The sequence below is a fragment of the Rousettus aegyptiacus genome, unplaced genomic scaffold, assembly GCF_014176215.1.
Source record: "Rousettus aegyptiacus isolate mRouAeg1 unplaced genomic scaffold, mRouAeg1.p scaffold_m13_p_11, whole genome shotgun sequence".
Classification (NCBI taxonomy): Eukaryota; Metazoa; Chordata; class Mammalia; order Chiroptera; family Pteropodidae; genus Rousettus; species Rousettus aegyptiacus.
Window position 1 is genome coordinate 65,878,595 of NW_023416286.1, and position 27,981 is coordinate 65,906,575.

Here is a 27,981-nt window from a genome sequence, read left to right on the forward strand (position 1 = left end):
ACATACATTCAGGAGTAAAATTGCTAGGTCTTAGAGTACATCTATGCTTAAGTAGACAAGGTAACACTGTTTTTTCAAAGTGTCACTGTTATGCACTCAGGAGAAGTTTATGAGAGCTTCTATTTCACCATACTCTTTAACAGTCTTTTAAATAGAAGCAATTCTGATAAATGTATATTGTACATCATCACGATTTTAATTTATATTTTCACAATTACAAATAAATTGTCCACTTTTTCTTATACTTGTTAAGCTTTTGGGAAACCTTAGTAAGGCATGCCTATTCAGGTATCTTGCCTAAATTTCTTTAATATCTTTTTTCTATTTCTCACTGCATTGCAGGAATTTTTTATATTTTCATGATTTGAGCCCTTGGCATGTATATATAGATTGCGAAACATGTTCAGTCTTTATGATATTGATTTTTGCAATCCTTGAAAAAGAGAGATCTTTCTCTCTTTATTTAGGTTTTCTTTACTAGCACTAAATGCTTTTTATAATTTTTCTTATAGAAGTCTTTTACATATTTCATTATATTTTTCATGTTTATTTATTTATTAAATAATAGATTTGCAGTTTTTCTTTTTAAAATATTTTATATATTGAATTATTAATAAATATCCAACTAGACTTAGGAAGAAAAGCAATGTGTTTCAGATTTTGCTGTAAGGAAAATCGTGGTTATATTGCGAAGGATGGTTGGAAAGTAGTGGGGAAAGAACACTAAAAGGCCTTTTCAACAGCCTAAGTGACAGCTCGGGCTTAATGTAGAGCAATGGGAATTAATATGTGATGAATTCGAGAGCAACGTGAGACACTGAATCCATAAGAATTGGTATCATTTAGATGTGAAGAGGGATGAGGTAGGGTGAGACAGGGAAAGTCACTTTTCTAGCAAAAAGTCTCATTGTTTCTCTTGCTTTTGGAAGAATGAGATGAACTATTAGTGTTGAGTGGGAGTCAAGAGGAAATACAGGAATTCATGATACTTTAAAATAAAATATTCCTGGAAGCTCCTTTCCATAATCTCTTCTTGGGTGCTCACTACATAGGAGGTAAACAAAATTATTTTTTTGAAGTTTTCTCCTACTCCTTGTGACCAGTCTCCATCCTTCATGATAAATACTCAGCTATTGCTACGCATGAAGAAAAACCTATTTCAGTGATGAAACAGGAGCTGAGAAGTTTTCAGTCTTCTGCCTAGGAAGCCCCCTGGAGAAGTAACAGGCATGCCTGATGAAAACACCCAGCATAGGAGCTTCCTTGGAGTGCAAAAACTCTCACCAGGTGTTCTGGTGCAGGAAGATCCCACTCTTGCTAAGGAGAGGTGATGAGTGAGGCCCAGCTCTCCAAAATGGGCCTTAGTTTCTAACCTGGGATGGAAGTGAGCTATAAGAAGAAGATCCATTGCCAAGGAAGAGCTTTTATTAACAGCATGGGTGCTGTTTTGGTGAAAGACTGTTAAAATAAATCATTTGCACCAATAATTATTCTTTCCTCTACTACTTCATTTTTTTTTTCCTGGACTGCATTTCTATTTTAATACCTTATTTTTCCAGACTCATTTATTTCAGTAAACCCAAGATTTCTTTTTTCATTCTTCAGTGCAGTTGCTATGTTCAAGGGGTTTACACAGTCTCAAAGGCATACGGATAGGAATGGGGTAAAATAGCACACCTCCTTGTCACCTGCTACACAAGCATTGCTTTTATATCAGCCTTGACATCTGGACACTGATAGCTTTGGCTTTTGGAAATTGAAAAGCAGAGACTTGTTTAATGTTTAATGATTTTCCTGTCATATCCATACCTGAGACAAAAATAAATCATTTAATATTTCAAAAGAATTATTCATTCCACTACATGTATTTTAAAACTAGTGAGAACATATAAATCCTTAATAGCACTTATTTTTCAAAATAAATTTTACTATTTCCACCTATTTCTTCAAGATTATCTTTAGAATAATGTAGTAAGGATTCATTTTTACTGTTTTCTTAGAAAAATGGCTCTTGTTAACTGGTAAGTGCTTTTTTGGCCAAGCAACACATTATGGTCAGGTGAGTTTGGTGAAAGACAGAGTTTAAGAAACAGAAAAACTTTGTGGAAATTTCACCACTTCTTACTCCTTTTTGGTTTTTGGAGTTTCTTTCTCCCAATCCTGCAGATTGGGCTGGCTTTCTGTGTGTGCTCCCAGGCTGTCTGTAAAGGCTCGCTCCCACTGTGCATGTGGACCCAACCATGGGGGAGGCAAGGGAGGCAGGTGGAGCACTGGGGTGCTCATGGCCATTTGGGCAAGAGATGCAAGCAAGGTATCCCCAGCTGCTTGTGTGAAGGCTTCCTGATGGAGTCTGCATAGTGGTTAGTAAGATCCGTGGCCCTTTGATAAATTCTGAGTTCTGGTTACTGTCCTCCCAACCTCTTCCATTCCCTCAGTCATGCCGATCACATCAGTATTCTGGGTGAGGTGAGATAAAGGTGAACCTCTTCAGCAGTGTTTCACAGGCCTGGGGAAGCCAGCACTCCCTATGCTATCACTGTGCATGCCCCACCTCCCCAGCCCTGAGGATAAATCATGGGCTGAAGGGGTCTCTCTCGTGGCACTGAGCTGTGCTGCCATGGGGAAATGTAAGCAGATAAAGTGAAACTGTTCTTATGCACCCTAATGCATTTGTTTTCAAATTTTATGTTGCACTGTGTGCTGGAACTTCTCTACTGGACTCCCAGGTTCTTCTCCATGGGTGGTTGTCAAAAATCAGTGTTCTATGGGGAGGATTTGGGTAGAAAACACCTATTCTGCCACCTTGCTAACACTTCATGAATTAGTTTTTGATGTTTGAAAATTCTTCCATTGCCATTGCACATAAAATTATTAATAATTCAAGTCAGGTTATGACATACGCAATTGTTCTTTTACTATAGATCGTAACATTTATCATCCGAACTATCTTGTTTAATGTATTTTTCCTCCTCCATTTTATATCTTAGTGACAATATCCATCTTGAATTTAGCTTACCAAATAAAATAAAGTAGGAGTCATTCTAGACTCTTTCTTTTTCTTCATTAGTCCATGCCAATTTTGTCTCCTAAATAGTGCTAAATTCAGTCTCTATTTTTCTTTCTTACACCTGCTGTCAGGTATAGGCATTTATCATGCTTTTCCTGGATTAAGGAATCAACTTCCTGATTTTTCTTCTCCCCTCATGTCTTGCCAACTTCAAGCTTGTCTTCTTGCCTGTGGCCAAGCTGCTTTAACAGAATATGCTACTCAGTTGGTAAGATATGCTTTGTAAAACCTATTGATAATTACATCTTCTTTGTTTTACTGTGCTTCATGAAGGAATTACAAGTATGCTTAGATGTTGATGTCCTTCCCTCTCAGGGTGACAGCAAGGGGTCCATGTCTTCTGTAGTGCCCCAAGCCAGGAGAAGCTGCATGTTTATCTTAGTTTATCATGTGAGCATATTCATTTCATATGTATTACTAGACTTGAGTAAATGTGGAAAACACTAAACCGGAACACCCAAAGTCCTTTCAGTAATATATAAGACCTTCCATGCACCACTGTATTGTATAATTGCTTGTGCAAATTTTTAAAAACATATCTCTTAGCTCCCAAAAGATGATTTTAAAAAGTTACCCCAAGTAGACAGCAGGCTTACCAGTTAGCATCTTGGAGCTTAAAACAAGTTGCTTCTTTGCAACGGATGAAGCAATTGCAGGACAAACTGCATAATCATGAGCAGCAGCCCCACTTCCATAACCTGATCCTTCAGCGTGTCTCTTGCTTTACTTTATGGCTTTCGTCATGTTTCACAAATTGCGCCTTTAACTCTTCCTGTCTTTGCTGATTTAGAAAACTCTCTCTACCCTATTTCCTTTAATAATTTTTATTTACCCATATGCTTTCAACTCAGGTATTACTTCTTCCTCGAACCTGCAGCTTTGCTTCCATAAAATTTATTGTATGCCATTGTCATAACGCTTTATCATAGCCATTATCATAACACTTTCTGTGTATGGTGTTTGTCTTTTCTAATGGACTAAAACTCCATGAAGTTAAATTACTTCTTCACCCAGAAATTTACTTCTAGGTATCAACCCAAGAGAAAAAAAAAAACATATTCATACAAAGACTTGCACATAGATGTTCTTATAGGCACTATTCGTAATAGCCAGAAAATGAAAAATAACCCAATTGTCCATCAGCTGTTGAATGGATAAACAAAATGTATTATGACCAAACAATAGAATATTCGACTATTAAAAAACACAGTATGCATACATACTGTAAATATGCACAATGAAAGAAGCCAGATATAAGAAATCATATATTATATTATTCCATTTATTTTAAATTCTCAGAAAGGGCAAATCTTTAGAGGAAGAAAGTGTTTTGGTGATTGACTGGATGGAAGAGAGAAAATCAACAGCATAAGGGACACATCGAAGTGAAGAAAATATTCCGAAGCTGATTTATGATGATGGTTGCGTAATTTGGTAAGTTTATGAAAAATATCATTGATTTATACACTTGAAATGAGTGAATTACATGACATGTAAAAGAGTCCTTAATAGAGTTATTTTTGAAAACTTAGATTACATCTTTATTTATTTTTTATAGTTTTAACTAACAACCCAAGATATGGGTTACACAAATTTCCATAGCCTTCAGCTCTACCAAGTATTCAATTTGCCCCCCTGACTTTGTCTAGTTATTATTATTTTTATTTATAATTAGACTAGAAATGCCTTATTGTTAATTGGTAATTTTTTAGTTTATATCAAAAGTCTCTTATAGTTTTACACAATATTTTGCTAACTGTTCATTATGCATTTTTTATGGCAAGTAAACTTTGCCATTAAAAGTTACTTGAGATGACTCCTAAAATAAAAAGTTCTGTAACGAACAGAAGTTTGCAAACTTGCATAAAGTTGACCTCTCTTGAAAGAGTCATAATAAATGCTAGTTTTTGCACAGTTTTAAGAATTTTTAGTTAGAAACTCTGTTTAAGTTTGTGCTGGTTGGCTATTGCTAAAATAATGCTACATTTTTTTTAAAAGGCTAATTTGTAATGGTTTGCAATAATAAATGTATCTCTCACTCACAGATCTGAGAGTCAGCTGGATGTAAGTATAGTTGCTTCAAGCATCACTCTTTCTGGGACCTGGATAAAAGGGCAGAATCTATTGCAGGGAAGGCTCCTTTCATGATGAATGACAGGAGACAAGAGGCCATGCTAAGCCACATAGGCTAATAAAAAACCTCTGCTTGAATGTGGTGTATGTTGTGCTCATGAAGCAGAACTCAAAATCAATGACATGAGGAAATACATACACTTTATTCTTAGTGAAGTCATGGCAAAGAAGGGAATGGAAGGAAGACTTGTGACATTAGAAGCAGAATTTTCTTAATTAATAAATAGAATTTACTCTTTTCTTCTTTTCACAATAAATTTAGAATCCCATTTTCATGGGCTATAATTTGGGAAACAATAATAATTTAAAAATGTAATTCTCAGCTCTGGGTTCATATTAAAACCACATGGGATATTTTTAAAAAAATTATATTGATGCCCAGGCTCAACTTAGACCAAATGCAACAGAATCTTTGGGGGCAGGGCCTATGCATTAGTACTAAAACTTCCCTCATTTGATCCATGCATACATAAGAAATGGTTGAAAACTATTGCTGTAGAGAAATGAAATATGGCAAGATATTTTTCATAGTTTTTATTTGAACCTTTCTAACTAGACTTCAATATTTGTTTTATATGCCTAACCTTAAGACCATTTCACTTCAGGCATATCTGAATTTTAGTATTCTAGTTACCGAAGGAGTTTTCTTGAAGTTTAAGTGAGCTTTATTCTAATATTGTGGCCTTATCACAATTCTGAATTGTATTTTCATTGGGGTGAGTCTGTAGAGAAGAGCAGATTATAAATATCTTTGTACAACTTTTAGTGCCCTTTCTTTCTCTGGTATATTATTATACGAAAGAAAGAATATATTTAGAATATCAGATACATTATGATTAACAGTTATGTTTTCCAGGGGGAGTAGAAACAATATGGTCTCAATGTTCTATATTTACATAGTTTTAAAAATGCATAGCCAATGAATTGCAACATTATTTCATAAATGTTACGAGATATTAAATCTTTTTGGCCTCAAATATTTTGGTCACCTCATTTTTACCATAAAATCAACATCTATTATTTGGTTTGAGTTATATATGTTGCTTTTAAAATAAGTTTTCAAATATTTTGAATATAAAGCACTATTTAATAACTATATTTAATGAGTTATAAACATTTCATTTATGTTATCATTTTATTCATATTTATGATTTGAAGTTTTTGAGTGCTAGCTAATATGTAGCAAGGCAATTCAGAGTATGGGATAAGAAAGAAATTAAGTCTAAATCATATCAAAGTATATTAGAAATAAAAAGGCAAGAATCAATACAAAAGAAAAGTATAGTACATAAAGCAGTATAAAGTAATCAATAGTTGTGGATTACAGTATGCAATTGCTGATGTTTACAGGAAAGTTACTTAGGTTATATAGTGACACTAAGAAGTACAACAAATATCTCCTGCAAAATTGCTTCAAAAGATAAAGGACACCCCAAACAATAATGGTGAAGTTTAAAAGAAAACTATGGACAAAAGAAAAAAATGTCAAAATTATAAAACTTTCTGAAGCATTTTAGAAATAGTTTTTGGAAGCAATTCGTTTTCATGTCATCAAAGAACTTAAAAAAGGTGTCTGGGTCCATCTGGGTCCAAAAATACATATTCACAGGGCTAAATTAGATATTACTAGTTAGGTAAAACTTATTTTATAAGGAATTAATGTGGATTGTGCCAGTTATTCTACATTTAAAAAATCACTAGAAAATTAATGGATTAAAGCAACAGTAATTGTTTTACTTTTCTCTCATGGTTCTGGGGACTGATCTTATTTGGGTGGTTCTCACTCAGAGTCTTGCTTGTGGTATGAATCAGATGGTGGCTGGGTCTGTAATGATCTCAAAGGCTTTCCCTCTCACACATCTGCATATGACCTGGGCTTCCTCACACCATCGTGGCTGAGTTTCAAGGATAAGCAGCCCAAGAGAACCAATAGAAACGTGAATCTTATATATGACCTAGCTTTGGAAGTCATATTCTGTCACTTCCTGTGTAGTCCAAAGATTCAAGAGGAGGGCCTGTAGAGCCTGCATTTCAAAGAGGAGAATTGTCAATGTCATGCTAAAAAAGCACATACGACAGGGGATTTGTTTGCTGCCACCTTGGAAAAACAATCTGCTACTTAAATCTTAAACATCTTTTTAATTTTTCCTCGTTGGGGCAATAAAATATCTAACACAGAGAAAGCTTCAGAAAATGTTCATGGTTCATGGAAGAGTAAATGAATCATTAAATGGCTAAATTGATTCAAATATGAATGCTTTTTGCAGCTTTAATTTGCGGGGCATTGCTGTCTTTCTCAGTCATAAATAAGACAACCTTCTGCTTTCAGGCATTCATTCCTATTCTGTTATTCTGAGGCCACACAAAAAACAATTCTTTCACATGTTAACTATACTTCAAAAATTTGAAATTGGCTTGCTGTCTCATTTATATCTTCACTATAAAGATTGTGTGTTCTTTTAAATACTTTTAATGTGACAGGTTTCCAATTCTCTTGTAATCTTTGACACATTTTCTGGAAATTTTAAGTTTTCTAATGACCCTTTGAAAGTATGCGTTCCCAATAGAACATAATACTTTAGGTAATGTCTCACCAGCTGAAGGATGTAATAAGACAGCACTTACCCTCTTACGGTTCTATATTTTTATTGATGCAAAATATAATATTTTGCCTTTTCTTAGAAAACATGTTTAAGAGAAAATCAAATGTGCATTTTCATTTTTAATTGTATAATTTTTTGCCAAAGTGAAAACCAAAAACCCTTATTTTGGCAAGTATCGAGAATTTTAGGGCCCTTAAAACTGACATTTAGAAACCAAGAAAACAAAAAGCGATTCTAAATAGGTTACGATTCTAAAATAAATCCAGAGGATTGACACAAAATGAGATTATGCTGTTTTAACACCCAACATGAAAAGAAGTTTCCAAATAATTCATAAGACTTCTGATTTAATGCTGTATGGCTAATATCTCTGAAATAACCAGCTTGAACTTCCAGTTTTAAAATGGTAAAGATCTTCAAGTTCAGAGGTGAAAACAATAAAACCAAAATTGATTAACAACAGTTGTTAGAGTTAATTAAATTCATAATACAAATTTGGCTTGTATGGTTGGGTTAAGGCTCTCTTTTCTTATAGTCCTACCCATATTTTGACTCTAAATTCTAAAATTTCTAGAACTTTGTTAAAAGTATCAGCAAAGTAGTCAGACTTATTAGACTTAAATCACAGTTTCGCTATCTTACTGATATTGAAGCAAGTTACTTAGCATATTCATGGCTCAGTTTCTTGATCTGCAAATTAAAGGTATTAATAGAATCGAATCAGAAATATATATAAAGTACTTACAAAACAGTGCATAGGATTTAGTAAGCATAAAACTAGTGCTTAAAAGTGGGTTAATAATAATTATGTTCATATTATAGAACAGAACACTTTAGTTTGCTTAAAAATATTGAGACTTGTAATACTTCAATGTTGTCTCTATTGGCTAAAACGAATGTATATTTTCAGCATCAGAATATTGGAGTTCTGTAGCTCCAATGATAAAAACTTGCCTTTGGAGGCATCCAGAGTAGCATTCCACCCTCATCAGCACCACCACTATTATACACCAAATCTCTGACCTCTCCAGTACATCCTTACTATTTAAGCTCCTGTCTGCAGACTATCAGCCTGTCACCTGGAACTAGTTAGAAATTCAGAACTTCAGCCTCACTAAGATTTACTAATTCAGAATCTACATTTTAATAAGACCCCAAGTTTATTCATATGTTTGTTAATAGGTAAGAAATTGTGATATGTTTATTTAGAGATTGTAATTCCCCACAAAAACCTTGTCAAAAGAGATCTGAGAGTATGAAATAGAATCTTTAGAGTACACTAGCAAATCCAGATGTACTGTTTTGAAGCCAAAAGCAAGTGGTACACTCTGAGATTTAAAGTTTTTACCTATTTTATCTGTACTCATTTCAATGTGACGTAAAGGAATACAGAAGGGATTAATGGGCCGGTTTTTGGAGTTGGATGTATTCCGCTCTAGGTATAAGATTTGAACTGTAACCAATGAGATAGGAAGTAGAAGCAAAGGACATTGAAGAGTACTGTTTCTATTTTTTTAAATGCTTGAATACATTTTTCACAACAAATGAAAAATTTTTTTTTTTTTAATTAACAAGTGGAAGAGAGTCTGGAACAAAAGACACAGGAAACAAATACATATTGAAATCAATTAAATATGAAAATAGGGAAAATTACAAAGAACAACATAATATTCCAGGGTTTAGGAAGCTCTATTTGTTGGCAAAAATAGTTATAATAGGTACTAATAAATAGGATTAGGATTTTGCACAGAGCATATGAAAACTCTTGTATATATCTCATCTAACTTATGTTCATATGAGTGTGAGAGAGATGTTTGTAAATAGCGGTATTTCACAGTTGCTCCTTAAGGGAATGGAAAGGAAAGTAATGACATTCTAGGAAAAATGAATATGGCCTTTCCTATGAGTCATGGATGAGGTCATGGAGAAGACTTTGGAGAAATATTAAAGTCCACAGAATGAAGGTTCTTACATGATATTCTGAAGAGGTTGTGTTTAATGAGGTGGGAGTGGGGGTAGTTTTAGATGAAACCTGGAAGTATTTTAAGGAGAAAAATGTTAAGATCAAGGGTTTTTTTGTTCATTTGATATATAATGATAAAAATAATACCCAATGGTATTGTGCACTATCAGGTATGAGATGTGTGTGTGTGTGTGTGTATGTGTGTGTGTGTGTGTGTGTGTGTGTGTGTGTGTGGTTGACCCATGAACAATGTAGGGGTTAGGCATGCAGACCTCTTGCACAGCAGAAAATCTGCATATAACTTTTGTCTCCCTAAAACAACTACAGTCCTCCCTTGGTATTAATAGGGGATTGGTTACATGACCCTCGTGGATATCAAAGACCATGGATGTTCAAATCCCTTATATAAAATGCTATAGATCGATTCATATAGTTGGTCCTTTGCATCTGCAGATTCCTAACTGTGGATCAAACATACTTTTTCAGTACTGTGATTGTTCGAATTCATAAAACCCCCTAGGTATATGAAAGTCTCACTGTATATTTGTTGGAAAAAGTCTGTGTATGAGTGGACACATGCAGTTCAAACTCGTGTTGTTAAGGGTCAATGGTAACCTCATTTCATCTAAATAATACAAAATCTTATGCATTACGAGCTGCAATTATCCTCATTTCAGAGTTGAACCTGTATGAAATTAGAAAAGTTAATTTTCCCAAAATTATGCACAATGGAGCCTTAAACATGGTAGGAACTAGATACTCTTGTAGTTAAAAAGAAAAAAAAAAGTGGGCCTCAGAACATTAGGTAGGACTATAGTTTGAACCATTTTTTTTTTTTTTTTTTTTTTTATGCTTTTCATGAATGGAAACACGCGATCAGTGGAAATGAGTTTTACTGTATTATGCACCATGGCCTACCTTCAACTCCCAGGAGAAAGAAGAAGCACACACTTCTGTAGGATAAAATTAGATACCTTAAGGGATCATGAGATCAGGACTTAATTACTGGGAAGTCAACACAAGCAAGTGCAGAAAAAATTCTTGGCCTGACTTACCTGAATGTTTTGTCCTCAGTATAAAAATGTAATAGCATTGAAGATCTTAGAAAGCCTTCATATTAACTTTCTTCTGTGTCACATTTTTCCACCTGAACTGGTTGTCCTCCATATCTGGTGCAAAGTGGTCAGCCTGGTCTCTCAGTTCACCATTTTCCTGGGAATTTCATCCACTTTTCTATTATTCTTGATCTATTTTGTTTCCATCTTTTTTTTTTTTTTATCTTTGTTGGTTTACTCTCTTACTTGAAGAACACATCTTCCAATAACATATTTAAAATTGCTTCATGAGAGAATAATTTACTGAGATCTTGAATGTCTGAAAATATTCTTATTCTACACCATACCTGATCTGGGTATATAATTTTTTTGGTTGGAAATAATTTTCCATCATAGTGTATTAGATATTGCTCCATTATTTTTTTGTTTCCAGAGTCACTATTGAGAATTTCAAGTCATTCTGATCTGATCTTTCTGTTATCTTTATTTTTTTTCTCCAGAAACTTCTTAAATCTTTTCATTGTACATAAAGCTTTGATATTACATAATCATGTGCCTTTTGCAACTTAACTTGTTAGTTTATTTTAATCAATTGTGGTTTTGGAAAATTTGCTTATGATTATTTCCCATCTATTTTCTCTGTAATCTCTTTTTGGAAGTGCTAAATTCTGTATTCAGGATTTCCTCATGTAATCTTCTAACATAATTAATTTTAATTCCATATTCATCATCTTTTTTTGCTCATTTTTTTAGTATTTAAACTTTATTAATGCTTTTATTGTTTTTTCTTCTAGTATCGTGTTTTAAATACAAATAATTCTTTTTAATTCTTGAACTATTTCTTATATTATGGCATCAAGATTGCATTATCTTTTCTTATATTTCTGAAGATATTAACAACCATTGTTAATTCCTGTATAATTTCTGTTTTCACCAATTAATTTCTTTTGTTTATTTTGTTCTATTTCTGTGAGGTTGGAGGCTTTCCTCATATGTCTGATAATTCTTGATTGTCAGCTTATATTTAAAAGTGAAAATATTTTTTAAAACCTGATATTCAATTCTAAACACCAAGTGAAGGATGGTAAACTTGGAATTCACTGTAGGCTGATCTGAGTAGGGTGCTTAGTCGGTAACTTCTTATTTCACCACATCTGGGTCTTTCTTCTTAACTGATCAATTTTTGAATAGAATACTGTTTCAGTTAAGTATAGCTTCCAGCATTCTGAAAGGACAGAGAGGTAGATGCAGTACGAGGTTTCAGTATTCAGCAGTCATTTTTCTTGACTTTATTATGGGACCTACATGTCAATTATTCCATGAAACTTTGGAAATCAAAATAATCTGTTCTACTTTCAAGAAGCATAGGGTAATGAAGTCATATTTCTAAATTCTTCTCTCACATTTTTTACCACCTATTTCTCTCCTTTAGCAGCATCTCTTCAACATCATGTGATGTTAGGATGTGCTGCATCCCTTACTGGAACTAAGCCTCCCAACACCAAACCTATTACTATAAATACTAATAGATATTAGATTCTCTTAAGATTGACATTTAATAGAAAAATTATGTTTGGTTAACAAAAATCCATTTATAAGCACGCATATGTATTTAAGTTTGTAACAATATCATAATTATACTATCTAGTTTTCTCTTTTTACTTTAGAGTAATCTTATAAATCCGAACATATTTTATAGAAAATGAATATGCAAAAGGCAATCTATTTGTAAAGCTATTTCAGCAAGTAATAGCAAGTTAGATGTGCTGATTTCCTTGTGAATTAATGCAATCAGTACTATCAAAGACAAAAGCACATGAATAATATTGATTAAGGTGTGGAAATGATACTTTTGTTAATACCAGTGTCTTCTCTGTTGTTAATGTAAACAATCCCTGAGGTGAAATGTTTAAGTTTCCATTTAAAATGCAACTATGCTAACAAATAGTATTACAATTGTGTAAATTATAGAATATGTGTACTTCATAGAGTTTTAAATCTATAAAGCATGCTATAATTAAAACTGTGTAAAAGGGAAATTTTTAAGAGATACAGAAAAAAATATTTTACCTTGAGTTTTAAGTGACACAGAATGCTGATTAAACAAGACACAGAAAGTAATCATTAGAGGGTCAGAAAATGTCTTATAAAGTAATAGTTAAAACATAGTGCAAAGAAGCAGATAAATAGGGAGTGAAATTAAATGAGATTGCAGGTCTCTTATATTTCAGAGAGATAGGCATTTTAAACTGGATCATGAAATGGATTGGGAGCTAAAAACAAATCTGTGATAAATGAGAAGGCAAGCATGAGATTTAGTGTAATATATATTTGTACAAAAAACCTCTTGCACAATTTAGAAAATAGGAAGTTGAGATATGTTCATAATACTTCAGAGCAAAAAAAAAGGTGAATTTAAAAAGTCAAAGTTGAGGGGAAAAGTATATCTTCCAGAGTACTGGAAAAAGGTGGCCACAGGCATGTTTATAGACATAAAATGAGTAGAGATGAGCTAGTTTTTAAAATGAAAATGATGAGGAAAAGCTGATGGATGATCAAAGGGATGTAAATGAGATTAGAAACCTCAGATTCCGATGTTCCAGATCAAGAAGAAGTTTTGATTTTGAAGTATGTAAACAGCATATAAAACTATTTTAATGAGCTTTTTGGGTCATCCTAAAGTTTACAGGGAATATAGAATCAATTAGACATGATTTATCACAATCTATTTATACTTTCAGAAAAATGAACTTTCTAGACACATTATGACTGATTATCAGAAAGACTGATAAAACAACAGCAGCAAAGCAAATAAAACTTCCCTACTCTCCACAGTTAGACAGCGATTTATTGGACATGATTTCCAGAAACCCAAATTAAATTGTTTTGAGTAAAAAAATGTGAATTTATGTATTGGTTCTTATAAGCGGTTTGTAAAGAGGTAGATTAGACTGTGGCAAAATTCCACCCAGTCATTACAAAGGTATTATTAGAGATCTATGTCCACTTTGCTCTCCCCCAGGCCCTCAGCTTGCACCTCTCTTTGTGTTGTCTTTATTTTCTGGGAGGTTCTTCCAAATATGGTAGGAATATACATTTGCCTTCGGAATCAAGCCTTATCTTTATGTTTCATGAACAAACAAATGATGAAAATAAAATCAAAGAAAGTGACAAATACCACCATAGGAATATTAATTAAAGAGGAATAATTTTCTATGCTATTTTCTTTAGCTTACCTAGTTCTGTCTAATACTATCGCTACTGAAGAGTGGTGGGAACAATTGAGACAAAGGACTCTATACAAATGGGATAAACTGCTATTCACTAACAGTTCGAAGACGACATGCAGCCAATATTTAATGAACATCAAAAATAAGCCAGATACTCTGCTATAGGCACATCAGTGAAAAAGAAACAAAGATTCCTATTCTCACGGAGCTAGGGAGATCAGTTTAGGAAATCAGAATATAAATAATAAACATAAAAATAAGTCTATAATATTTAGAAAGTAATAAATAATTTGCATAAAATAATAAAGAATAGAGTAGAAGAAAATCCTTTGATAGTACAGGGATTTGGGATATAGGGGGGTGGATACTTTAAATATGATGCTTAGGGAAGGACTCACTGAGAAATTGATACTAGTATAGGTCTTGCATGAAAAATGAGAGTTAGCCATGAAGATATTAGGATAATAACATTTTTTCCAGGCCTACGACAGGAACCTCTCTGACATATTAGAAGAACAACATATTGGCTAGTGTGGTTAGAATTGGAGAGTGAAATGAGGTTAAAAATTGTAAATCATTTTTGACTTTGACTTTTATTCTGAGCGAAACAAGCCTTTGTAAGGTTTTGAGCAACGGAATGACATAATCTAAAGTATATTTTTAAAAGCTCACTTAGGCTACTTTGTTGATATTAAATTGAAGATGGGCAGAGAAGTAAGGAGATCAATTAGTAGGACCCTGAGTAAACCAGGAGAGAACTGATGGTGTCTTGGTCCAAGATATCGCCTGAGCATTCTGATTCTTGAAAAGACACTGACTAAGCAGAGGGCACATGTGTACTAAAATAATTTGGATTACAAATTCTGCCTAGGTTGGCTGATGCTTAATGGAGAGAACAATGTAGTATTTCATATCATTTATAAGACTTAATATCTAGTTAATAATAATTAGCTATTCATAGATTTACTAATAACATTCGGTACAATTGCTTGACTCAAGAAATCTTCAAGAATTCCAAGTGTCAAGCAAAACTGAGCATGAGGCCATTTTATCTTGCTATTTTCTGTAATGTAGTTTTTTTCTCTGTAACTATCAATTTTTAGTGAAGTTACACAGTTGTGCCCATTTTCTTCCCACTCTCTTCCTTTAATGCACACAGATCCTACTCTAAATGTTTTCATTGATCTTTGGAGAAAAAGCCACATGGTCAGTGATTCTCTGCGCCTGTCTCTTCCTTTCCCCTTCTGAAATTTTGAACATTGATAGAAAACTTTAAATTCGTTTTTGTCCTCAAACTTTCTTCCTCTTTCCCTTCTATTTTGGTTTTAACGTGAGTATTCCAAAAAGCTGAGTTCTAGATTTTTCCTTGAAAACTAGTGAGCTACATTCACATAATTTTAATTGTAACACCTGTAACAACCAAATTTAGTTCGCTTTTGTGCATATAATCACTTTAAGAAGATGTATACTTGAATGTTTCTCTACAATCTGAGGAATTTTAACTCTAACTTTATAGAGGCTCTAAAATTCACTATTCTTCGTGTTTATGGTGTCTAACTCTGACTTTACTCATCTCCTCATTTTTCCTAACTTTAAAATTTGAAATTGCCTTTCATGCTAGTAAGTCATTCAGTCATTTCTGTTGATTTTTACTTCCAAACTACTCTCAGGGTCAAACATTCTTCTTTATTTTTATTTTCATTAAGCTGGATCTGGGCTCATTAGCTCATGCCTGATTTACTTTGACAATGTTACTAATAATTTCCTGGCTTCAAGGCAATTTCGTATGTGCTGCTTTATAGTACTTACACACATACTGCAGAAACCCCATGGTAACATTTTCCCCTATAGCATCAGGTTGAAATAGCTCTGGTACTAAATTTTATTCATAATTTGATATCAATTTACTTCTTAAAACTCATTTTACCAATCCCCAGAATTTTCTGATTCAATCAAATGAAGGGAGCAGGAACTAATGTCTGTCAAATGACAACTGTATGCTGATCATGGAATATTATAAGAAAGAGATTTAAAAAGAGTACCTAGTACATGGAATAGTCACTTCACAGAAAAGTTGATAATGGTGATATGATATGTTTTAGAGAAAGTAGGAAAAGCTGTCATGAAAAGTGAAATCAGATGGCAAATGCTAGCATAATTAGGTCATTTGTTCTGCTTCTGGAAATATGGAAAGATAAGTTGGAGAAACACATAAGAGATATGGAAACATTTACTCCTGTTTGGCCTTTGAATCTTCAAAGTTGCAGACTGAAACAATATTCCCAAGCTTATAAACTGTGTCTGAGCTATTTTTGAAGATGAGATAGGCCCAGAAGAGAATTCTTGGTAAATTCCAAGATCAGTTCTTTCAATTACATTTAGAGAAATTATTAAAACTTCAAGAAGGAAGCTGGTACATCTCAAGGAGCTAATGGATTTAATGAAAATGACAACTAGGTTTTTCATGCTCAAGAAAAAATCTCAATGAGCTTTGGAATAAATATATCTGTGAGATCCAGCACCTTTTAGCAGATTATCACCCAATATTTGGCTTAGGTTATTTAACATTTCTTTTTAAATTTATTTCCTAATAAAACTTTGTAACAAGTGGTGTGTGTGTGTGTTTGTGTGTGTGCATATGCATACGCATGAAAGAGAGAAAAATAGAGACAGAGGATGAGGTGCAATAATTTTCAAAAACTGTTTCACATAAAGATGTTTTCCAATTAGATCGAATAAAGTGGTGTGTATTATAAATCTAGTATAACATAATCTATGTCAGGAATGGTGAAAACATTAATAAACTAAGAACTAAACTCAAGGACCAAGATATGACTAATAAAAGATAGATGACTTATCCTGGATACTTAATGAAACTAGAAACATGTGAGATTCCTAGCCATAAGTAGGTTGGCATTTGAGTTTAGTTTTGTTTGTATGTGAGAGGACAGGTTACTCATCCACATCATATAACTGAGTTTTCTTTGGGTGCAACCATGGCATACTGCCAGGCCAGTCAATGCCAACCTGGTTGTGGGAGCAGCTACTAGCCAATCTACAACATATTCAGACACAATCTATTCAGTATTGTGAAGGAAGAGACCCATTTTTTCACCCTATTACCATGGGGTAAGAAGAGCACCAATCCTGAAATCCAGCTCTCCAAGAAAATTTCAAGGTTCTGTCATATGAAAAAACTGGGAAAATTAAAAACAAAAAACAAACAAGCAAACAATCAACAAAACCAGTTAAATCAGCTTCTCTTAGAAGAAATTAGTTTATATTTTTTTATAGTTTTCTAGGTAATACCACTGTTTTAAGGTTGAAAACCATTGTCCCGTATGGCATAGACTTTGATATAGTCCAATAATACCTTATGCTTACTGTTTTCAGAGCAGTTAATAACATATATGAACTAGATATTGTTCCCCCCGGACCTTTTTTTGGATAGATTGAAATCAAATTAAATGCAGAGACTACTTTTGGTATTTATTATCTGTCTGTCTATCTATCTATCTATCTATCTATCTATCTATCTATCTATCTATTTACTTACTCACTTACTTCTTACTTATTTATTTGTTTGTTTGTTTGTTTATTTATTTATTTATGTCTTTCGTATCCTTACTTCCCAGAACATTGTCTGGTGTATACTAGATTCCTAAAACTATCTTATGACTCTTCCGAGTTGAATACATAATTATACAATTCCATATATTGTTTTTTGGTCCAACTGGTATTAGCCCTGACATCTACAAGCAGGCTCTGTTTTCTCTTTGTCCATGACAGTTTCCTCATCTATTACACACAGGCTGGATAAGTTTCTGCAATAACACTAATAAAATAACTCTTCAGCATGTCTCTTGTGAGCCTACCCTTCAGCACAATCAGTACCAGGTGTATTAGTTTCCTAGGGCTGCCAAAACAAAATAAAGCAAACTAGGTGGCTTAAAACAGTAGAAAAAATGGACATAATTCCACAGTGTAGCAGTTAGCATGTATGCTTTACATGCAGAAATCCTGGGTCCACACCCCCGTGGAGCCATGGTCCATAATCTACAGCCATGCCACCCTGAACAAGCTCGATGTCTGATCTCGGCAGCTAAGCAGGGTTGGGCCTGGTTAGTACTTGTGAGGAAGACCAGGTGCTGTAGGCATAAATAATAATAAATAATAATAAAAATAAAACAAAACAGAAATTTGTGCTGTCACAGGTCTGGAGGATAGGAACCTGAAATCAAGGTGTCAGCCATACTCCCTTAGAACACACTAAGGAAGAATATTTCCTTGCCTTTTTCATGTTCTGTAGAACTGTGGCATTTCTTGGTTTGTGGCCCCATAACTAATTTCTGCCTCCACTTTCACATAGCTTTGTTCCCTCTTTGTATCTCTGTGTCCTCTCCTTTTTATAAGGCTATCAGTCATTGAATTCATGGCCCACCCTAAATTTAAAATGATTTAATCTCAAGATTCTTAACTAACTACATTTGCAAACATCCTAATTCTAAAAAAGTATCAATCTGAGGTTCTTCGTGGGCATGTATTATTTTTATTCAACTCAATACACTAGAATAGTCAAAAACTAATTAGAACTTTTCTGTTGAAGGGTTAAGGTTGGGTTAGTTCTGTGACAAATATCTAACAGGACAGCTTTGCAAAACAATCAGGAAATTTCTACTTTGAGTCATAAACTAAATGTAGTGCATTTCAAGAGCCAATAAAAAATGAAAAAGCATACCAGATAGTTTTTATCTTGTTATTTTTTATTTTATTTTTTTGAAATTCTTTGTTTCGCTTCTAGGAGAAAATTAGAATTGTTTGTTAAAAATTGTCATTATGCATCATATATGCAGATGTAAATGTTGTTTCTATGTATAAGGACTTCACTAAGCAGATTCTGTACTCATCCTAATGACTCATAATGCAACTTTAGCTGTAGAAAACCATTTTTACAATGTCAAAGAAAGAATATTCTTATATAAGGAAAGTGTTTTTAAAACAGGTTCTGAAACTCAACATTCAGGAATTTTCAGGTTTGTAGACTATGTTTATTATGCTAGTAAAAATGTGTGCTTTATCATTAAATATTCTAGGACATAGTGAAATTTCTTCCTAGAAGTAGAAAATAAAATCATAATATTTTCCAAGAGCTCACTGTCTTTAAACTTATAAAATGTATCTGTAAATTAGGAATATCTGAAAACTTAAACTGATGGTCTTTAATTAATTGCATATAACTGTGTCACGTGTCAAAGTGTGGGGTTCCTTAAGTCAAGAAATTTTCTTCTACTTATTTAATTTACCTTATAATATCTATAAACAACAGAAAATGAAGATATTGACTCTGAAATGGTATGCACATTTCTTTTCATAAAACATTGTATGAAAATATTAATAAATTTAAATAGTTACTTTTATCATGTGTGAATATGGGTGTTTTGGCTGTAAAATTGTGAATAGCTTTTGCGTATATTTATTATTGATACCAAATCATGCATGACAATGATAATCATAGTAAAGAATTAATATTATAATGGGTTTATGGAAAACAATAGTATACTAAACACAAACATGTTTTAAATAGTTATGTTTCTGATGTAAAACTTCGGAATATAATATTTATTATCAAACTTCAGTTTAAGTATATTACATTTATAGAGATATATATTATGAGTTTTAATATTGGTAAATTAAGTGCATCAAAACAGTAACTGCTGAGGAGACTTTTTCACAATACAAATAAGTGATAGATTATAAAGCAAAGGCAATATGCTTTAATGTCTGCCTAAGAGCATTTTGATTAAGAAGAACAAGGAATTTTGTTTCTAAGTCTTACAGCCTACAGTTTGCTATAAATACGTAGGCAGTATTCCTTTAGGGAAACAAATAAAATCAAATGGTGACTTTGTAGAAAATTAAGCACATTGTGAGACTTGTGTAGGTTGCAATTTGTAAGATAAGGTAGGACATACTTTCCCTGCCCTAAGCCTAAAATAATTTGTAGACAGTGTTCAATAATATATTTATTAATGGTCAGGCAGAAGAAATAAGTGGCGCACAACATCTGAGAATATTACCATTCCTGAAAGCAAACGAACAAACAAAACAAAACAAAAAACCTAGGAATGCAGAGAATTTTATCAGAAAAAAATAAAGGTACAAGAAAGTATAAGTAAAGGATAAAACAGAACTTTAAAATGTGGAGTGAAAAAAAACACAAGATGTTTGTTCATTGCCAGTTTCAAGCTAACATAAAAATTAAAACATAAATTTATAAAGTTTATTTAACAACATAGAAAAACAATCATTGAATGAAGATAGCTTCTTTTTTTTCTTCCTTTTTTTAGCCAAATTTATTTTTAATTCCATAGGTTTATTTACTTTTCTTTCTCTTTCTCCCACTTTACCTGTATACATTTCTATTTCATCCTACCTTTAGAATTTAATTTCATTCTTGTTCCTTCCTTCTGTTTTTCTTCACTAATTATGGTAAGCCAAATAATTTTTTTTCATTTTTCTCCCAATTTTGGATCTGTTCTCACAAACAGGAATTGCTGGTTGAGATTAAGAAATATTGTAATAGAAAGAATATTCATTGTTTTATTGCAGAAGGCAAGCAGAATCTATATTAGTGTATACCACATAACAAGGTATTTATTTAACATAGATTATATATTATTTCAAGTTTGTACATGAAAAAACTTCAACTGTAAGCCTCTGTATTTCACATATGTCCATTTCTCTCTACATTCTTAAGGTCTTGAAGCCCAAATATTGGTTTAAATGTAATTTTAATTAGTCCAATACATTTTTATTTATATCTATTTATATAATTATATGAATACATACCTATGTAAATATATATGTATATATGCATATATACATATATACATATATATTTAACTGCATTGTGATTAAGAATTTCTCCTTTTCAATGGGATGCAATAGTTTGCATGAGGTCAATATTCCAACCACAGAAAATTAGACAAGTCTGATAAAATAGAGAAAACATCTCTTTGAAGGTATCAGACTCTGCAGTAACAATGAGATCTGAAGGGGCTAAAAAAATGAAATAACTTCAGATAGTTCAGCTGGCATCTGCACCCACTTTTATTCTGGAGGATTTTACTATTTCTGAGCATGAACAAGTGCCAGAGAACTGGACCTCTGTATTGGCAGAAAACAATTGGCAGTGGACAGAGAGCTTTGGTGAGAACTTGGGCTCCAGCACACAGGGTATGTGCCAATCTGGGTTTTTATAGGAAAGAAACCTAATATCTAAGCCGAGTTCGCAAATCAGGCAGAGTTCTCTTAATATGGTGGGAAAATTATAAAGTTAGGTTTCAGTCTAGGGAAGGGACCTATTAGTCACTAGGCTTGGAGTTTAAAAATCCTGGCCAATCAGTTGTTCACATCTTTTCTGGGTTTTCTATACATGTGGACTGAGCATTGCCTCTATTTAGCTTAATGTGATCAGCCTCCACTCTACCTAGGAAAGAGGAGGCTTAATCATCTATCGAGGAAGACATCATCTGGAGATTTCAAAAACACAGTGTCAATTCTTGTCACAGTGTCAAGTAGAATTACTAAATATAACAACAACAAAAAAAGTATGAGCAAAATAAAGAGAAAACCACAGTAAATTCAGATCTGCAGTGATTCACATGTTGGAAATAGCTGACAAGCACTTTAAAATAGCTTTGATAAATATGTTACAGAAAAGAAAGGAAAAAGCAGGGAATTTCACCAGAACACCGGCATCTATGAACAAGAATCAGTTAGAAATAAGCAGATCAGTTAACTGAAAGTAGACAAAAACCTTGAACAGGCACTTTATAAAGAGGGTTTCAAAATGGTCAGTAAACATATGAAAATCTCTCGATTTCATTTTCATCAGAGAAATGCAAATTAAAACCACAAGTTATGCTACTACTGCACATTCATCATAATAAATATGTAGAAAAAGTTAGAAAATTGCAAGTATTGTTAAGCATGTGGAACAACTAGTATAAATTGTGGCACTCGCTTTAAAAACTATTTGGTAAATATCTAATAAAGCAAAATATGCAGATTCACTTTGATCCAGAAATCATACTCTCTAATGTTTATTTAATATAAATTCAATAAAAGATGTATTCAAGACATTCAAAACAGCTCAATCCATAATATTTAAAAGTTGAAACAACATAAAATGCTTATTTACTGTAGAATAAGGATAGTGTGTAATAACGGTGTTCTATCGAGCAATGAGAATCAGTGAATAAAGATTACACAAATCAACATGAAAGAATTTCTCAAATGTTGAGCAGAGTAAGTCAGATACTAAAGAGTACATACTTTAGATGCCATTTACATTAAGTTAAAACAAAAGTAAAATTCATCTAAAGTGCTTGAGTTCAAGATGAGAGGCTTTGTGATTGGAATGGAACACAGAGAACAATTTGTGATGTTAATAATTTATTTCTAGACTTGGCTATTAGTTATACAGTTGTATTAACTTTATGAAAATTCCTTGAACTGTACACATAATTTATACTTATTTTGTCATATTTCAATAAGTTTACATTAAAAATAAGATTAATTTTAAAGTCATGCAGAACATTTTTGTTTTAATAAATATCATTGCTTTATTATAGAAACACGCATATATTAAATTACAATTAATAGAAAAACTAGGTATTCAGAATCATGCATATTTATTTATGTATTTAAGCATTTTATTTTATTATTAGTTTCAAGTATATAGTATATTGGTTCAACATTTAGATAGTTTATGAAATGATCTCCCCTGATTACTTTATCACCTATCTGGCTCTACTTATGCAAAATTTTAGTGAACACAAGAGAATTTATAGTACCAAAGCAATATTGATCTTTAAGTTAGTCTTATCCTGTTTTTATTTCTGTCGATGTGGTTAGCATCATACAATTTATTGCCTATATTTTTGCAATTGCTTTTGAATTTCTTTGTGCAAATTATTTTGAAAATCAGAATTATTACAGTATTTTAATCCTTTTACTAATATCCAATGTACTAAAATGTAAAAAAAAATGTAGTAAACGGTGAGAAACTTTAAATTACTACAGCCATTGGTAAGAGAAATGAGTATTCTATAAAGGTAGGAATTTAGAAAAATTGTCTAAAGCATTGTGGTATTGACAATGACTAGTTTGCTTTCTGGATAGCATTGGGATACTTATAAATCTAAAACAAAAGCAACTTAGGTTACTCTGATGACATTCTCAAGGAAAAGTGATTTTACTCATGTGGTTTGTCCAAGAGCCTTGTTATGATAATCCTGTTGGAAAAAAAATGTGACCTAGTCAGCAAGACACTTTCTTTACAATATCTGGCATACTCAGATATAACCACACAGGTGTCATAAATATGACATTTTAAGAAGCTTTTTATAAAATAAGTCAACATGCTAGTTTTTAACCAAACATAAGCACAAAATACATAGGAAATAGGCTCACTATTTAATGTTCTTAACTATTGAAAGTTATGTTTAAAGGAGAGCATTGTTAAAAAACAAAATTCAACTGAATAAATTTGAAGATCTAATTGGTTTTATTAAGTGACTCATCAATGGGGCAGCCTGTTATCTAGCAATTACAAGGTAGCTGAGAGTCCTTGTACGAAATAGAAGGTTTTTATAAGAAGAGTGGGGCAAGGGAGATATTAACAAAAGAAAATAAATGATTATTTTTAGATCAGACATCTTCTTTGGGGATGAAGGTAACTTCAGGGTCTTTTGTTTGTTTGTTTCCTTGTTTATTTGTTTTTATCATGAAGATCACCTGTTATTTCATGGGAGGGGGCCCACCCATGAGAAATTACTTGATTGGTGTTGAATAGAAATTTCCAGACTGATTAATTAAGATTATATTTTTGGTAGAGATAGAAATAGCAATTAGGTCAGATATTAAATATAGGTTTGGTATTATGAGCTTAAACACAAGTGACACCATTTTGAACCTGTAGTTTTTTCACTTTAGTAGCATATAGAAACTGATTGTGAGAGCGTATGTTTTCTGTAGCAGGTTGAATGGTAGATTTCTGATATCTTCATTAAAGTTATGCATTCAAAATTGAAGAAGAAATATGAAACCTCAAATTATCTGACCCTTGGTCTGTCTTGAAATTTCCATCTATGTCATTTACTTTTTAAAAAAAATTAAACTTATTAGGATGAAATTGGTTAATAAAATTATATAGGTTTCCAGTACACAATTCAATAATATGTTTCATATATATATATACATATATATATATTATATTGTATGTTCAACCCTCGAAGTTAAATTTCCTTACATCAACATATATCTGACCCCCTTCACCCTTATCTACCTCCCCCTGCCTCTTTCTCTAGTAACCACTAAACTGTTGTCTATGTCCATGAGTCTCTTTGTGTTCATTTTGTGTTTCTGTTTGTTTGTTGCTTTTGGTCTTACATCCCATGTAGGACTGAAATAATATGGTTCTCATCTTTTTCTGTCTGACTTATTTTGCTTAGCATCATAATCTCAGGATCCATTCATGCTGCAATTGGCAGTATTTAATCTTTTCTTATGGCTGAGTAATATTCCATTATATATGTGTACTGCCTCTCCTTTATCCAATCATCTATCAAAGAGCACTTTGGTTGTTTCCATGTCTTGCCTACCATGTATAATGCTGCTATGAACATTGGATGCAAATCTGTAAAGATAAACATATCTTTACAGATAAAAGTTTTCAGCTTTTCTGGATAGATACCCAGAAAAGGGATTGCTTGGTCACATGGTAATTATATTCTTAATTATTTCGCATAGTGGCTGTACCAATTTACATTCCCACCAGCAACATATGAGGTTTTCTTTTCCCCACAAACTCTCCAAAACTTGTTGTTACTTGTTTTGTTGATAATAGCAATTTTAACAGGTGTGAAGTTGTATCTCATTGTCTCTTTGATTTACATTTCCCTGATAGCTAATGAAATGTGTGGGCCACTTACGTGTAATTTACTGTTTTAACTTTATATTATATTTATTCAAGTTGGGAAAGAGACTTGGCCTTTGCTCATGAGGCAGTATGAACTTGCAATTTATCATCATCTATCAGGTTGTTTTAGAATCATCCTCTTAGATATTAAACTGAGTTGCAATATGATATAAATTTCAACAGCCTGGTGATTAGAAATCTGATGTATTCTAGTAGGAAAACTGCATTTATCTGCAGATTTGTTTGCTTGTTGTTTTCTTTATGCTTTTAATGACGTTGTTGTTCTGGGGCCAGTACTTTATTTGCAGTGTCTCCTTGTGTGAACCCCTCATAACTGAGTCTGGCCTATATTTTGGTGTTGTTGACCAAGGTGTGAGAAGAGAAGTTAGTTGTGCAGCTGGGACTGTACTTTTACTCCCAATATAGCCAATCAAATATTTTTGATCCATAGCAACAAAAGAGATTTTGTGTTTGTGTTTCCACTTAGCCCTCTATTTCCAGCACTCACACCAACAGCATTAGGGCGGTCACGGGCCCTTGAACAAGTTTCCTGCTGTGTATTTTCCCTAAAGCTACTGGAATTTTCTCAACAAAAGGAGCGCTTGGTGGCTCTTGTGTACTTTCCTTCAATCTGGTGGAATCAGTGTTTTGTAGTGTTATTTGTTGTGCTGGCACATTTTCCTGATTTCCCACCTAAAAAAAGGCTCCATTTATTATTTTCAGTGGATTAGGGTCAGGGTAAATTGTTTAAATGTCTCGAGAGAAGTAAATTTAAAAACTAAATATTCAGTATCTTAATCTGAAATTAAATTGAATAAAATCACAGATTTTGAAACAGAGAATTTTATTTCAAGTTCTGGCTCTGTCACTTTCTGTGCGAAATTGGACAAGGTATATCAGACTCTGGGCTTTAGTTTCTTCATCTGTAAAATACAATAATAATATTTATATCTCAGGTTTGTTGTTAAGATTAAATAAGTTGATTGATATACAGCAATTAGAAGAGTGCCTGGCAGTATTATACACTATATTATGGTTAGTTATTATTAATAGTAGTACAAATATTCTTAAACAATGTCTTCTAATAAATGACTTACTATTTCAGAATTTCAAGGGTTAACACCTAATCTTATTGATAATTACTATAATTCAATACTGTGTAACATACCTAGTTTTGTTTATAATAAAAATAAATTTATTTATAATAAAAATGCAGGCAAAGGAGATAAACATATTTGATTTCAGTAGCTAATAGTTCATTACAACAACCATTCAACTGTTGAATATCTATTCCCTGCCAAAAGGGTTACAAAAATATAAGATATAATTCTGGTTTTCAAGGACATTAAAATCTACTCTAGTAAAAACAGGGAGGAAGAGAAAAAAAAGAAAGAAAGAATTAGAATACCCAAAAACATTATACGAAGTTGGTTAAAAACTGAAGCTCCGGTACATAATGACATTTAACTACATTCATTTCTGTATATATTTACTTATTTAGCGCCTTGGTCATTCATTCATTATTTTATGAATTAAAATGGCATTAATTAAATTTCCAAGGTATATTTATAACAGACAGATACTATTTTTCATAAAAGTAAAATATAAATATACTATATGCCTTTAAGGATAGTACATTTTTTCTTTGCCTTAATCAAAAAAAAAAATCTAAATTAAAAAGATAGAATAATTCTAGGTATTCTGGGATATGTATGGAAGGAAAGTATATTGTCTCAAACTGTGGGATTCCTAAAAATAATGTCTGTATAGAATATGTTATGTATATTGTCAAAGAAAATCTGCAGCAGAATTAAACAGAAAATGAGACTTTATTTGAGACTACTGTAATGTGAAAAAGAGAATGAATTTAACTCCACTGAAATAAAAAGAGATTTTTTAAGCACTGGGGGTGAACTAGAGGAAAAGTACTGGAGGAGATTGGTCAATGTGATTAAGCCATCTGTGTTCTCTAATAAGAGCTTATGAAAGTTAGTCTCCTACCCTCCCACAAAGACTGGGAAATTTGGTTGCTGTGTTTCTTGGTGATTAGATTCAAAGAGACAGCTCTCAAATCCACAGTTAGACATTCTTAAATTCCAAAATGAGTAAGAGCCTGGAATAAAATTTACCTCTCAAAGGAGCAGAGAACAAATGAATAATTGGAACTTTTCTAAATTAAGTGCTTTATCTAGGAAAAGGGATATCTGGGACCTATATCCAGAAAAAATTGGCTAACTCAAAGCCAAACTGAGGGGAAACAATAAGGCTGTCTTGGTCAATATTCTTTTTCAAAATACATATTTTCAATTATTTTTAGACTAGAAAACAAAACAAAATGAAACAACAAAAGCCACTAACTACACAGAAATGAAAAAGCTCTACAATGAGTACATAGCCGAACATGTGACGAATTCCAATATGTGAGCATATAGCTAATTTAATCTTGCTGTTTAATGTTTAACAAGACTCACAATAGTGATATTGGGATATCGCAAAAGACCTAGACAGATAAGCATTTAACATAGACTTCTCATAATTTTAATGAAAATCGCAGGCACACCACTGTTTTTGGATCTTGAACTTGAACTTAAACCTTTTGCTATGTTAATACACAACATAATGATTCAAAGGCTGCCCCTACTTGCCAGATTACATTTCATTCAATATGAATAGATGGTCCCTCATTTAGACAAACTGTACCTCAAAACAAAAGATTCAATTCCCTACTTTATATAAGATGCATATTCTGCTAACTATTTTCTAAGTAACCGTGATATTAAATAAACAAGAAAAACAGTTCTAATTATGGCAAAATTACCTATCAGCATTGAAGATTTCCTGTGGATCACATTTTCATTTCTGTTTTTGTAAGTTAGAATATATTTTAAAATTTGTTCCATAAATGAAACACATTTTTAATGCCAATGATATTGACATTTCAATTTT

At 32.6% G+C, this 27,981-nt stretch overlaps 1 long non-coding RNA gene across 1 annotated transcript in view; it reads left to right on the forward strand.

Moving 5' to 3' along the window:
- The window catches only part of LOC107519699, a 110,396-nt gene that overhangs the window by 44,940 nt on the left and 37,475 nt on the right, over positions 1–27,981 (forward strand). Inside the window, exon 2 of the long non-coding RNA XR_001599148.2 lies at positions 4,367–4,501. This is a non-coding gene — a long non-coding RNA (uncharacterized LOC107519699). The remainder of the gene's footprint in view (positions 1–4,366; positions 4,502–27,981) is intronic.